We start from the raw sequence: 13,732 nt of genomic DNA, 5'->3' as shown, positions 1-13,732 counted from the left end.
TCTCCTGGAAATCCTTCCTTTTTGGACTATTCTTTCTCTATTTATTGGTGCTGAAAAATGGGCAGATGCCACACATCTCCATTCTCATTGTGGTAGAACTGAACCTAATACATTGACGTAGAAACAAATGTTATGAAACCGAATCCTTGTTTTCTTATTTTTTGGTGGTGGGGAGGTATGGCTGGGAAGTGGATCTATATAGAATGAAGGAATCAACCATTTAAACTGGTTTGGTTAATCACTTAAACCAAATAATCGCTTGTCTATTTTCCTCTTCACTAAATTGACCAGATGTTTGACAGAACTGAGTGATTAATTAAATAAAAATGGCTATTTCAGCACATTATTCTGTTTGTTATTTGAAATGTATTTTTATTACAACCAGTGAAGTACTGAGTACTGATTTGGAAATAATTTGCTAGATTATTAGATAACCACTAGAGCTTAATATTTTTCCAAAGACATAACCAAGATATAAGGACTGACTTGAAATGCAGGTCATTGACATTTATAATTTTCTTTATATTCTTCATTTAATCAATCACTTCTTATCAACTCTTCTAAGTCCAGTCTTTTCCCAGTATTTGTCCCTTGTAATGTCTCTGTCTTCTCCCTACTTTTGCTTGGCTCTACTTTTCTACAGTCGAGTGATGACAGTGCCTATCTATGAACACCTAGATCTGTTCTGCATCATTTTGGTGGTGGAAGAACAGGACTTAAAATCTACCACTATAGGAAGTAGCATATTCTCATGACTTCCAATTAAGAGCTCTTTCTTTTGTACAATTAGTAGGGTTGGATGTAACCTTGAAGGTCTATTGCAATTGAAGGAAAAAATAGAAAAATGCTGGGTGTGTTTAATTATGTTTGCTAAGCATACCACCTTATAGTCAAATGATCACAACACTTTCTTCCCCCCACTAAGTCTCTTAGGAATTGTCAGAATGTCTGAGTGATATGAGGAAAAATTTCAACTGCATTTGGACCAGTACACAAAATGGAGTTTACTGTAGTTGATGCATCTCACAGTTAGTCTGTGAAGTTTGTAATTTACCCTGGGACTCCATATCAAATGCATGGCCGTGATGCATTGGGATTTATTGTTGAGAAATGGTGTGATATAAACAAAGAAGATGATCAGGAAGGGGAGTATAGAGTTTGGCAGAAACCTCTTTACTAGGAATGGACAGGCAGAGATAGAGTGGGAAGTGCGGTTGGCTAATATCAGAGACTCAATCAGGCAAGTCTGGGATGATGATCTAGGAGCTTGGATTCCCAGCTGCGCTTTAGGCAAGCATTTGGCACCTTGTGTCTAAGCCAAAGAACCAAGAGGAACATGGCAATGGGGAATATATGTGCATGCCCTGGTTTTATCTGAGAGTTTTACATGAATAATTCACACTGTAGATAGTCCATTTCTAGATAACTGGGACTTGGCTGTATAGATGTATTTTGACTTCCTGAGTCTATGCTTTGACTTGATCTAAATTGTTGTCATCAGAAATAAATTACCATTGACATTTCATTCTTAGTCACAACTCAGAAGTCTTATTCTGTGTTCTTGAAAAATCTTTGGTTTGGCAAATAAAAATTGGCAGCTACTATCTATAGAAATCCATTCCCTTAAGATGAAGTTGACAGCACCATTTAATTAAGTCCAATTTTTTCCACATAGGAGAGTTGTGAAGATGAATGAAGTAATTTGAAAACATTTCTTTGATAGCACATGGTAGAAAAAACTTTTAAGAAAAATACTGTCATGTCTAGATTTTAGTGATAGGAACATAATCTTTTCTTAAAGGGGAATCTATCATTTATTGATCTCTATTCTCTAATCTATGAAAGAATGTCTTTCAAATATATTTGATCTTGACCTAGAATAAGAAATATATTTTGTATCACATACTAGTGCATGTATGTGGACACAAACACACATATACACAACTTATGTTCTATTAATTAAGGGTGGGGGGGAAGAGGAAAAACAGATGGTCATGAGCCACTAACCTGGTCTCATGGCTCTCTGGTTTGACATGCACCTTGAAAAACAGTATTAGTAATATTTTATGTTATAAAAACAGATAAGCATTAAAAAAGCTGTATGTCAAAACCCTTTATAATAACAAATTAAAGTATAGCACAAGATTCAAAAAAGTGTTTAACTAGAGCAGAATTCTTTCCTTTAGGGATTTAGAGGTTGTGATGAGAGTCTCTAACATGTTATTTTTTAGTTCATCCTAATTGAGCACTGTCTTCCCCATGGGTTTCTGATTGAACCTTCTTTATTGTGATGAGTGATAAAGAAATTAACAGGCTAATTCCCATACCTAGTCTATTTTTTAATAATAAAATTGTTATTTTTTAAAAAATAAGTATTTAAAAACACTGAAGTTATTTCACATTTTTTTGCATCCATATGTACATTTTTTTTCCTAGAAGACAACCACACACTCAGTTCTACACCCCCTTTCCATTGTTATATGAATCTAGATGGTAGGTTGGACATTCCCCAGAGATATTTGCCCACATTGGCATTGAGACATTTCTCCAAGTAAAAATCGACAATATCTCTGCTCATTTGTTTAGCTTTGTCAAAATGATTGGCCAGTTTTGTGGCAATAGCCTGACCTTATACTTTAATGATTGTCTACACAGTAATTACCATGCCAGTTTCCCCAAATTAGAAGGTCTAAACCCCAGTATAGTGTATACTTTATGCTTTTTATAACTTACATTCTGCCTTTATTTTTAAAGTGTACTTTGTATTCGAAATCTCACACTGTTTCAGCAAGAAATCTGTACAGAATAGTGACATGCTGTTTTGATTATGTCTCAGCTCATCCATTTAAGAAGGCTGAAAAGTTGTTTCAGCAGATTTCCTGCAGGTGTGCCTGATTACCTGGGCTCCATTGTTTCAGGAAGATAAATGGAAAACTTAGATCTTCATAAAATAAGGACTGGAGGGAGGAATTCTGCAATGAACTGTCTTAAAAAGCAAGGAGCTTTCCATCCCTAGAAATCTTTAATCACAGATATGGTGACTGCTGTTGGAGGTATTTTGGACAGTATGGTGATGTAAGATTGTAAGGCTCATAGACTTATACGGTCTTACCCAATTGGGAGATTTTACGAGTTTAAATTTTGTCAAAGGACTGACATACTAGGCCTTAGGATCTATTGAATTTTCAATAGCATACACATGGGCTGGTACCCATGTAAGGCTGGCACCCAGTGGTTAAGTTTGGGTTCAGCATGACAGCATCTTCAGTAAAGCTTGTGCTAAATTTATTCTTCAACTTAAAAACATCAATTGCCAGTCTTCAGACTATTCTTTGTGGGATGTCAAACTCTGATTTGAAGAAAAGTTGTTGAGGTTTAAAGATTGGGTAATCCAGTGTCACATGTGAAAACTCTTTGAAGAACTTCTCATGATTCTTAACCATTTTAAATCACAAGTCTCTTCAAGACTCTATCCAGAAAAGTACGCACTGAATTTTATAGGCTTGGAAGATTCACCCCAGATTAAGAATACTTGTATGGAGAAATGTATTTTCTTAAAGTCTCACCTTTTCACTTCTTAGGGATTGCCAGAACACACCAGTTACTCCTGAAGTTATTGTTATGAGGCACTGAATCTCTTTCTGCAAATTAAATACCTTAACAGAAGTAATAAATACCTCTCCTACCTAACAATAACTGTGAGTTATGTTTACACTGAAAGTCATCTCAGAATTGAGGAGTTCATAAAGTTGTAAAAACAATAGAAATTCAAAGTAAAAAGGCTAATGAATGATTATATAAAAATGAAAAACTGTTCAGCAAAGAACACTAAAAACAAGATTAAAAAGAAAATGGGAAATTGGCGGGAAATAATTGCAATAAACATTTAGTATATAGATGGCTTTTAGAAATGAAAAAGAAAAACGTTAAAAACCAATGTAACAAATGGTCAGAGTATGTGAAAATATGATTGTTTTTACACCAGTTATTGAGTCATTACAGTGTGGCAGGAAAACACCCCTGTCCTCAAGGAGTTTAATTCACAGTAAATGGAATACAAATGACCAGTTAACATGTGAAAAATTCCTAACTTGGAAGTGTACAAAATTACTGAGAAACAACCTAGGCCTGTCATAATAGAGACAAAAATAATATAATACTGAGTATTATTGAGAAGATGGGAAATAGATGCTCTTATCTATTGCAGATAGGAAATTCTATAGTGGCAACTTTTTGGAGAGTATCTTTGCAACATGTATTAAGAGTTTTAACAACTAGGTACTCCTTAGTCTATTTATTTCCCTTCTATAAATCTGTTCTAAAAAAGTGGTTAAAAACTCAAATATCTATGCACAAAATCCATTGTAGTATTAGCTATAACCTTGAAAAAACCTGGAGTAACCTAATTCTATTTAAAAATATGTACTATGGCCAATATATGTTAAAATAACACATATACTTAGGAAAATCTAATCTAGAAGACATTGTGATTTTCATTTAATTCTTTTCATTTTGTATTTCTGAGTTTTCTATATTATTTTTCTTTTTCTTTGTTTGAAGATTTATTTCTTTTCGAGAGAGTGAGTGCAGGAGGAGGTATGGAGGGGGAGGGAAAGAGAGAATCTCAGGCAGACTCCTGGCTAAGCACAGAGCCTGACACAGGGCTGTTATCTCAAAACCCTGAGATCATGACCTGAGCATAAATCCAGTGTTGGGTGCTTAATCAATTAAATCACCCAGGTGCCTCTCTATGTTATTTTTCTAATGAAACATTATTATAATAAAATATTAGCAATAATTATTTTGGGCTGCTGACTTTGGGATGGTTTTTATTTTCTTCTAAAGAACTCCTGCTCTCAGATCCAATGTAATTATAATTTCTTTTCACTCCTACTCTTCTAAAGGAAATAATTTATTTGCTTCCCAAATTCTCTATAGTGAGCATTTTTGTATCTTTTATGAATTTAGAGAAAAAATAAGCAGTACTTAAAAACATATCTTGACAGCAAGAATATATTCAAATCCCCTTTGAATTATAATAGTTTTATGGAAGCAAGAAAGAATTTACTCATGTAGATAAGACACTTGGTAGAACCAGCCATCTTTAGAACCTGTTGTTATTTGCTTAGTAACATTTATAGGATTTTGGTTTATTGAAAAAGAAGACAGGATTGAATATTTTCTGCTTGATACCTGATGTAACTATATAATTTTGAAAAGGTTATTCTTTGAACTTTCAAATGTTCTTAGAAATGAAGTTTAGAAATTGGTCTACAGAAGTCCAAGCTTTAAGTTAAGCACTTGCAGCATTTATCAAATACTGTTCTCATAGATTCACAGTAAGGCATTTGAAACCACATTAAATCTTTTTTATCTCATTTATTTATATTTTTTCACATTAAATCCTAAGAAGTGCAAATCAGATGCCTTTTAGAAAACCCTAGCTAAAACCTAACTAAGGCAAAATATCTACAAGCATTTTAATACACAAGTGATATGCCACTGGTTTATTACTACATTCAAAATAAAAAATGAAAAGGAGAAGTTTAAAGAGATTTGTAAGATATTTCAATCACAAAACCTTTTCATAGTTGATATGAGAAATCTTCCTAAATGTTAACATTTAGATACGTGTCTTTCCATGCCCACATAGGACTATGGATACCCACACACAGCACACACAGACGCCCCAACATCCGTTCAAGTATTCTTTGCCTTCTTTCCTTATTTATTTATTTGATCACTTGAGTGTTTCCTGGACACTTGTTACGTGATAGATACTTAAGTATCACCAGTACCATGATGAGGTCAATATGTTTTGGTTTGAGGAGCTTAGAAATGTAGTGGGTAAGACAAGTGCATAATTGCTATTACTGATTATGTTCTATAGAGGACACCACAGAGTAGTATGTAAGTACAAACAGGAAATGATTAACTTGGCTTACTTTGGGAATCGGAGTGTAAGAAATAACAATTACATTGTGTCTGAAGAGCAGGAGTTTGTTAAGTAGAGAGTATTCTAGGTAGCAGGAATGGCACTTAAAAAAAAGCATGGATTTATGAATGTATACCCCCATGAATATGACTGACCAAATTGTAGAGTGAGTAGAGAGGAATGGCCCTTAGAGTTCAATCGTGAAAGGCTTTGTAGACCAGGCTATATTTAAGCCTCAATCATGGTGACCTGGGATATGACTATTATCAAGCCCTTCCAGGCCAGGTGTGATCTTCTCATCTTCCTGATCTAATATCCCAGAGGGTTCTGTTTGGGAATGCAAATACGGGCTTCTCTTTGCAGAAAGCAGTCCTCCAGTCCTGCTGAGTAAGTGCTATGTCTAAGCCCATTTGTCTCTTCAGGTGTACCTTCTTCAGAATCAAATAGTAAACAATGCCCAGAGCGCTTTCACAAGACCTTCTCATTTGCAATGACCCAAGAAACCCAGCTTTAATAAGCAGTGAACACCTACTCAGGCTGGCAACTGGGTCAAAATGTTAATTATTCCTCAATAGCCACATTTTTTTTTTCTCTCTTCATTTGCTTTTTCACCTCCTCAGAGACTTTAATCAAGTTTGAATTTTCCTTACTGCTGAGACTAGTGTAGTGTTAAAAATAAGTTAGCCCTTTGCCTGTCTCCTGGGCACCTATAATCTCAGGCGTCATTAGCTTCTCTCCCTTTCCAAGTTAATTATATTCAGTGTGAGCTTGAATTTTCAAATCCATCTGCTTTCTCCATCTCTGGAGATAGTTTATTTATATCTACTATTTTAAATAGAAAAGAGATGGAACAACAATTTTTTCATACTTTAAATGTTTTGAGTTTGATGCAATAGCCAATTCTTTTAGAATAAAATCAATGGGATTCTTTCAGAATAAAATCACAGCATCTCTGGGTTTAGCACTGACAAAAAACTGTCCAGTAAAACTAAGACATGTGTCTGCTATTCTCTCCTCTAGGCACATCACAATTTATAATTATATACATATTCCTGTATTTACATTTGTAATGCCAACAGGGCTGTAAACTCTGTAAGGGCAGGAAAATGTTTTATCAATTTATATTTGAAGCTTAGTATATTATCTGGAATGTGCTAGGTGCTCAGTAAATCTTTATAGAATGAAGGAAGAAAGGAAGAAATCAAAGTTCATAGTAACTGTAATACTTTAGAAGCTCATAAATTTTTTTTATCACCAAGGGCCATTTTATTAATTTTTACTTTTGTGAATGCTATTTTGATTACCTATTGCTGTGGAACAAATTGCCTCAAAACTTATGACTTAAACAACAACAATTTATTATTTTTCACAGTTCTGTGGATTGGTTGGGTGGTCCTCTGTGGCTTTTGTTTGGGTCACTCATATGACTATGAACGCTGGACAGTCAGCTAAAATATAAGATCCAAGACGGTCTCATTCACGTCTGGGAGTTAGCATTGGCTACCAGGTTGAGTGTCTCAGTTTTCCTCCACATGGCTTCTCATCCTCCAGTAGGCTACACTGGCATTTTACTTGATGTCTCAGTGCAGGATTCCAAGAGGGCACAGGTGAAAGCTGCAAGCTCTCTTGAGGCCTACACTTTGAAATTGACACAGTGTCACTTCTGTCACAATCTGTTGATCAAAGGAAGTCACAAGTTTAACCTAACTTCAAGGGATGGGAAAAAGACTACTTCTCAATAGGAGGAATTGTAAAATATTGTTCATACATTTTAAAATTTGTCCAATATTTTAAAGTGATGATGATAATGAAGATGATAAGGGTGATGATGATACCAAAAGTACTAAGTATTTACACTAAGCAGTGTTCTAAGTGCTCTCAGTGTTTACAATTCAGAAAAGAAGTGTGAATTGGGTGATATAATCATCCTCAATTTTTAGATGGGGAACCTGAGGGTTGGTTGGAACAGTTAAAGAACTCAAAGTATTACACAAATTTAGGGATGCAAACACAGATTGACTAACTTTATAGCCTATAGTTTTCCCCTCCTTCCCTTTCTCTCTACTCTTTATGAGGTAGTAAGTCCCTGCTGACTGTGTTATGTTTTTCTATGTCAACATCAATCCTGATTTAAGTAATCAGAGATTATTGTAGTGACTGAGTTGCTAATAAAAAACAGAGTTGAATAAGTAAGTTGGTATGTATGCACTATTTACTACTAGTAGCATGATTTTAATAATTGCTAAGAGAGTGGGTTCAGTCCTTTTTATTTTTTTATTATTTATTATTAATTAATTTTTTAGCCCTTTAAAAATTGATTTAAGGGGTACTTAGGTGGCTCAGTCAGGTAAGCATCCAACTCTTGATTTCTGCTCAAGTCATGATCTCAGGGTCGTAAGATCCATGCTCAGCAGAAAGTCTGCTTGAGATTCTTTCCATTTCTCCTACCCTACTCTCTCTAAAATAAATAAATAAATCTTTAAAAAATGATAATAAAATTGATTTAACAGCAGAGAGACAGATTATTTGATGAATACAGATTATAGCTGGTCCTCTTCCTGGGTTACTATTTCAATTGGTAACTTTCCCTTAGGCTAGAAATCTCAAAACAGTTTCCTCTATTGTCTTCTTCAGTCTACACAACCAACTTTATTTTTTTGGAAGATTTCTCCTGTCTCTCTCCTTCTTTGCACTTCCATTAGACATAACCCCTTGCAGCTCAGAGTCTGGTCTATGGAACAGAAATATCGGCATCAACTGGGAACATGTTAGATAATGCAGAATTTTAGACTGCACCTAGAACTGCTGAATCAGAATCTGCATTTTTTAAAAAAGGAGGAGATAAAATTAGAAACGAAAGAGGAGACATTACAACTGATATCACAAAAATGCAAAGAATCTTAAGAACAATGAAAATGAAGACTCATATGCCAACACATTATATAACCTAGAAGAAAGAGATCAATTCCTAGAAAAATATGATCTTTCAAGATTGAATCAAGAAGAAATAGAAAGCCTGAACAGGCCAATCATGAGTAAAGGGATGAGTCAGTAAAACAACAACAACAACGACAACAACAAACTTCTAACAAAGAAAATCCCACAAACAAATGAATCCCACGAAACACTCAAAGAAGAATTAATATATCAGTCTTTCTTAAACTATTCCAAAAACAGAAGAGGATAGAACACTTCCAAACTATTTTATGAGGCCAGATACCAAAGATTCAACAAGAAAACTATAGGCTAATATTTCTAATAAATTTAGATGCAAAAGTCCTCAATAAAATGCTAGCAAACTGAATTCAACATCATATTAAAAGAGTCATACACCATTATGAAGTGGGATTTATCCCATCCCAAGGATGGTTCAGCATACACAAATTGATACTACATTAACAGAGTGAAAGATAAAAACTACATGATCATCTCAATAGATACAGAAAAAGCATTTGACAATTTTCTACATCCAATCAAAATATTCAGAATAGGTTTAAAAGGAACTTACCACAACACAATAAAGTCCATATATGAAAGACTGGTAACTAACATCATACTTAATGGTGAATAAAAGCTTTTTCCTCTAAGATTCAGTAAGAGACAAAGATGCCTACTCTTGCCAATTCTGTTCAACATAGTACTTAAAATCCTAGCCAGAGCAGTTAATTCAGCAAGAAAAATAAATGAAAAAACACCAGTTTGGGAAGAAAGAAATCAAATTATCACTATTTGTAGATGACATGATCATATATGTAGAAAACCCTCAAGACTCAGCAAAAAAACTGTTAGAACTAATAAATACATTTAATAAAGTTGCAGGATACAAAATCAACATACAAAAATCAGTGGCATTTCAATACACTAACAACAAACTATCTGAAATGGAAATTAAGAAAATGATCTCCGGACTCCTGGGTGGCTCAGTGGTTGAGCATCTGCCTTCTGCTCAGGACATGATCCTCAAGTCCTGCATCAGGCTTCCTGCGGGGAGCCTGCTTCTCCCTCTGTCTATGTCTCTGCCTCCCTCTCTGTGTGTCCCTCATGAATAAATAAATAAATTCTTAAAAAAAGAAAATTATCTCATTACAATACCAACTGAAAGAATGAAATAGGAATAAACTTATCTAAAGAGGTGAAGAGCTTATCAGCTGAAAATATAAAATATTGATGAAGGATAGTAAAGAAAATACAGATAAATAGATCGTACATGGATTGGAAATAATATTGCCAAAATATCCATACTACCCAAAGTGATCTATACATTCAGTGCAATCCCTATCAAAATCCCAATGGCATTCTTTTCAGAAATAGAAAAAGCAATTCTAAAATTCATATAGAAATACAGATGACCCCAAATAGCCAAGGCAATGTAGAACAAGAAGAACAAAGCTGAAGGGCATCATACTTCCTGATTTCAAAATTTATTTTAATAACTAAAGTAATTAAAATAGTATGGTGCTTGCATAAAGATAGACATGTAGACCAATCAAACAGGATAGAAAGCCCAGAAAGAAATCCATACGTTTATGGAATGGAAAAGGAGGCCTCCTTTTCTAGTTTTAGGCTCCTCCCATTCATCCCACCATATACTCCAGTGCCAGTTATTTCCACCAGCAAAGATCTGATTGTGGTACTACTCTTCTCAAAAAAACCTCAGGGTATCTCATTGCACTTATTAGCATTTTACTGCATTTATGAGCCAAACTTCTTTGCGTGAAATTTACTACTTCCTTCTCTCTGAGTGCAGCCAGGAGAGAATGATATACTGCAAAGAAGGAAGGCCTGAGGAGGGAGCTTTAGCAATTTGCCCTCGTTTTAACGTTTTAACAATAAAAAGCTGCTTGACTTTGTCTACCCTTCTTTGGGCTCCAATTTTCTAATTCATACAACTAAGTAGTTTGATTAATAGTTTTACCAAGGTCTTTTACATCTAGTGACTGATGAAGCAACTCTTACTGCACATTAGGAATTCCAGAACTTTTGCACAATATTGAAAGCTGAAGAGAGGGACCTCATTCCTTATTTCCTATTCCTGGAAATAATTTTGTCAATTGTTTGGAAATGTTAAAAAGAAAACCACAGGCCCAAAATAGTGTCACTTAGACCAGGTTCCTAAACCATGGCTTATTACCTAAACTAATTACAATTTCAACTTTCCCTAGAAATGTTGTCTTAACTAGTCAGTCACGAATTTTTTGATCAATGCCAATGAGTCGGCTGAATGGGCCTCCTCCATCACCCAGAGAAAGATGAGGACACCTTCATGGTCAGACCCTTGCCTTTACTCCTAAGGGAAATCAGCCTTTTCTGGACTAATCCTTTTCTGGACTAATCCTTTTCTTTTGTTAATAACTTTCCTGCCCCATACCCCTTCTATAACAACCTTCTATTTTGTACAACTCCTCTTAGAGCCTTTCTTTTTCTTTTTTTTTTTTTTAATATTTTATTCATTTATTCATGAGAGACAGAGAGAGAGAGAGAGAGAGAGGGGCAGAAACACAGGCAGAGGGAGAAGCAGGCTCCATGACGGAAGCCGATGTGGTACTCGGTCCCGGGTCTCCAGGATCAGGCCCTGGGCTGAAGGGGGGGCACCAAACCGCTGAGCCACCCAGGGATCCCTCTTAGAGCCTTTCTGTTTGCTAGATGGGATACTACCCAATTCATGAATTGTTTAATAAAGTCAATTAGATCTTTAAAATTTACTCGGTTGAATTTTTGTTATTTGAATAGTAAAAAATCTACATAGGATATTTTAGAGAGCGGTTATTAAAAAGTACCTACTGTTACTTAAATCTTTCAGTGAAAGAGGTAATTGCTTGAATATTTTTCAGAGAAATAGCAAATGTATTCAATTAAGAAGCACAACACATTTTTTATATGTACTAGAGATACAACTGTATTCTCCATAAAGATCATGCATTTTAGAAATGTTTTTTGCTTTTAAGATGCAACTTTATATTTTTGAATAGGTTTCTGATATAAGAGTACACTTTTGAAGCAGTCTCCCAGAATTACATTCCCAGTAATGGAGTGATGAAGCCCAAGATAACTTTTTATTCTCAAGAAACTCAAAGTTTTATTTTCAGGATGCCATGTTAAGTTTTTCAGTTGTTAAGGTCGAAGGTACTTGTGGCTTTGTTGTTATAGAAATACAATTTATTTCAAAATTATTTACATTTTTTTTTCAATCCTGTGCCTGAAAAAAAGTAAAACATTTTGTGAGGTGTTTAACTAATTTAGATCCTTTTATATGATTAATTTATGTATTTGGATTTAGGTATATACTAGTAGGGAGGAAATCTGTTGGTAGAGAATTGTTTCATTGAATAATAGAGATGAATACATTTAATCTTAGAAGAAAATGCGATGATGAATTGTCAATTTTTTTTTTCAATTCAGTAATGTGCAATTTACCCACATGTTAGTGTTTTTGAAATTAGGGAATGCTGTACGTTTAATGTGAATGTTTAGTGTTCTATTTTTGTTTCCCAAAGGCAGTTATTCAATTAATGGTGCATTTTACCATGAATTGTGTTTTAGAATTGAGAAATCACTAGAGATTGTTTTCTGAGTCACCCAAGTAGGTAGAATTGATCTACAGAAAACAGGAGACGCCAGATTTTCAGTTCTTGAGACTGGGTAATGTTTTAGGCATTATTGTTATTATTATTTTTTCCAGTGGAGCCCAGCATAGTGTCCTAGAGGTAAATTGTTATATAAATATGTGGTAAATAATGAATATACAGACACCAAAAATCAAGATGCCAATTTAGCATAGTCTTTTGGATGGACATTGTTGAACCTGAACTAATTACTAAAAAGACAAATGAAATAATTTAATATTATCCTTCCTGGGGTGAAGTCATAAAGGAGTCATAGCTGTAGGGCTATTCCTAGCCTTAGGCAAGGGAGGAGGCTACCTGTAGAATGAACTAAATTTTTGGTATAGAGCGGTGTCAACAAACAAAACAAAGCAAAACAAAACAAAACTGAGGATAGTAAAAGAAAATATTGTTAACTTTGGGCTCATTCCATGGAACTCTGTGAAATAAATAGAAAATTAATATCTGCCATCCTAACAAAAAGTTATGAGTCATGAAAATCGTGAAAGCAAATTATGAAAAATCAGCTTTTTTTTCTAATTCTATAACTTTTCAAACATACACAGTCTTTATTTACTCACTGAGCTCTCAGAAATGTGTTATAGTCATTAAGTCTTAACTTTAATTTTATTAGTTGTTTTTCACTGTCCTGGAAAGAAGGAAAGTTTGGTGGAAAGAACTCAGGGCTGGTTTCTAGCTGCCCATTAGGGGTGGGTCTTCAGACAGACACTGGACTGTGTTAAAAATAACTCGATTTTAAAACTGTGCTTTCAGGGATCATTTCTATAGTTTGTTACTAGAGAAGTTTCTCTGAATGGGTAAAAATAACTTCATCTTTCTTGGGATTATTTGTCTCATCTGTAGCATCTCAGAATCTCTAAAGTATCTTTCAAGTCCCAGATTCCATGACCCCTATGATATTATAACCCACGAAAAGCAGTAATTTCTAAGACTTCAGGTATAATATAAGTGCCCAGATTTCTGAGAATCTGGTGTGATATTGCCTTTTGACTATTAGCCATATTTAGGACACATTTTACTAATTCTGAACTCTTTAAGCTTTGCTCAGGAGAAGCTATATTAAGGAAATATGAAATCCTTTATATAAGAAAGTCTTGCAAATACAAGCTACTAGCCAGAAATAAGTAAATATACAAGCATTATTCATTGATTTGTATTAATTGGTCAAAATTTA

General features: G+C 34.5%; 1 long non-coding RNA gene and 1 pseudogene across 5 annotated transcripts in view; both read left to right on the top strand.

The window, feature by feature from the left end:
- Positions 1 to 13,732, top strand: part of LOC140636591 (uncharacterized) — a 75,113-nt gene that overhangs the window by 44,576 nt on the left and 16,805 nt on the right. The window lies entirely within an intron of this gene.
- LOC140637455 (small nucleolar RNA U3) lies at positions 13,296 to 13,382 on the top strand (annotated as a pseudogene).

Source organism: Canis lupus, chromosome 7 (assembly GCF_048164855.1).
Source record: "Canis lupus baileyi chromosome 7, mCanLup2.hap1, whole genome shotgun sequence".
NCBI lineage: Eukaryota > Metazoa > Chordata > Mammalia > Carnivora > Canidae > Canis > Canis lupus.
The sequence above is the reverse complement of the archived record's forward strand: the minus strand, read 5'-3'. Positions and strand labels throughout refer to the sequence as shown.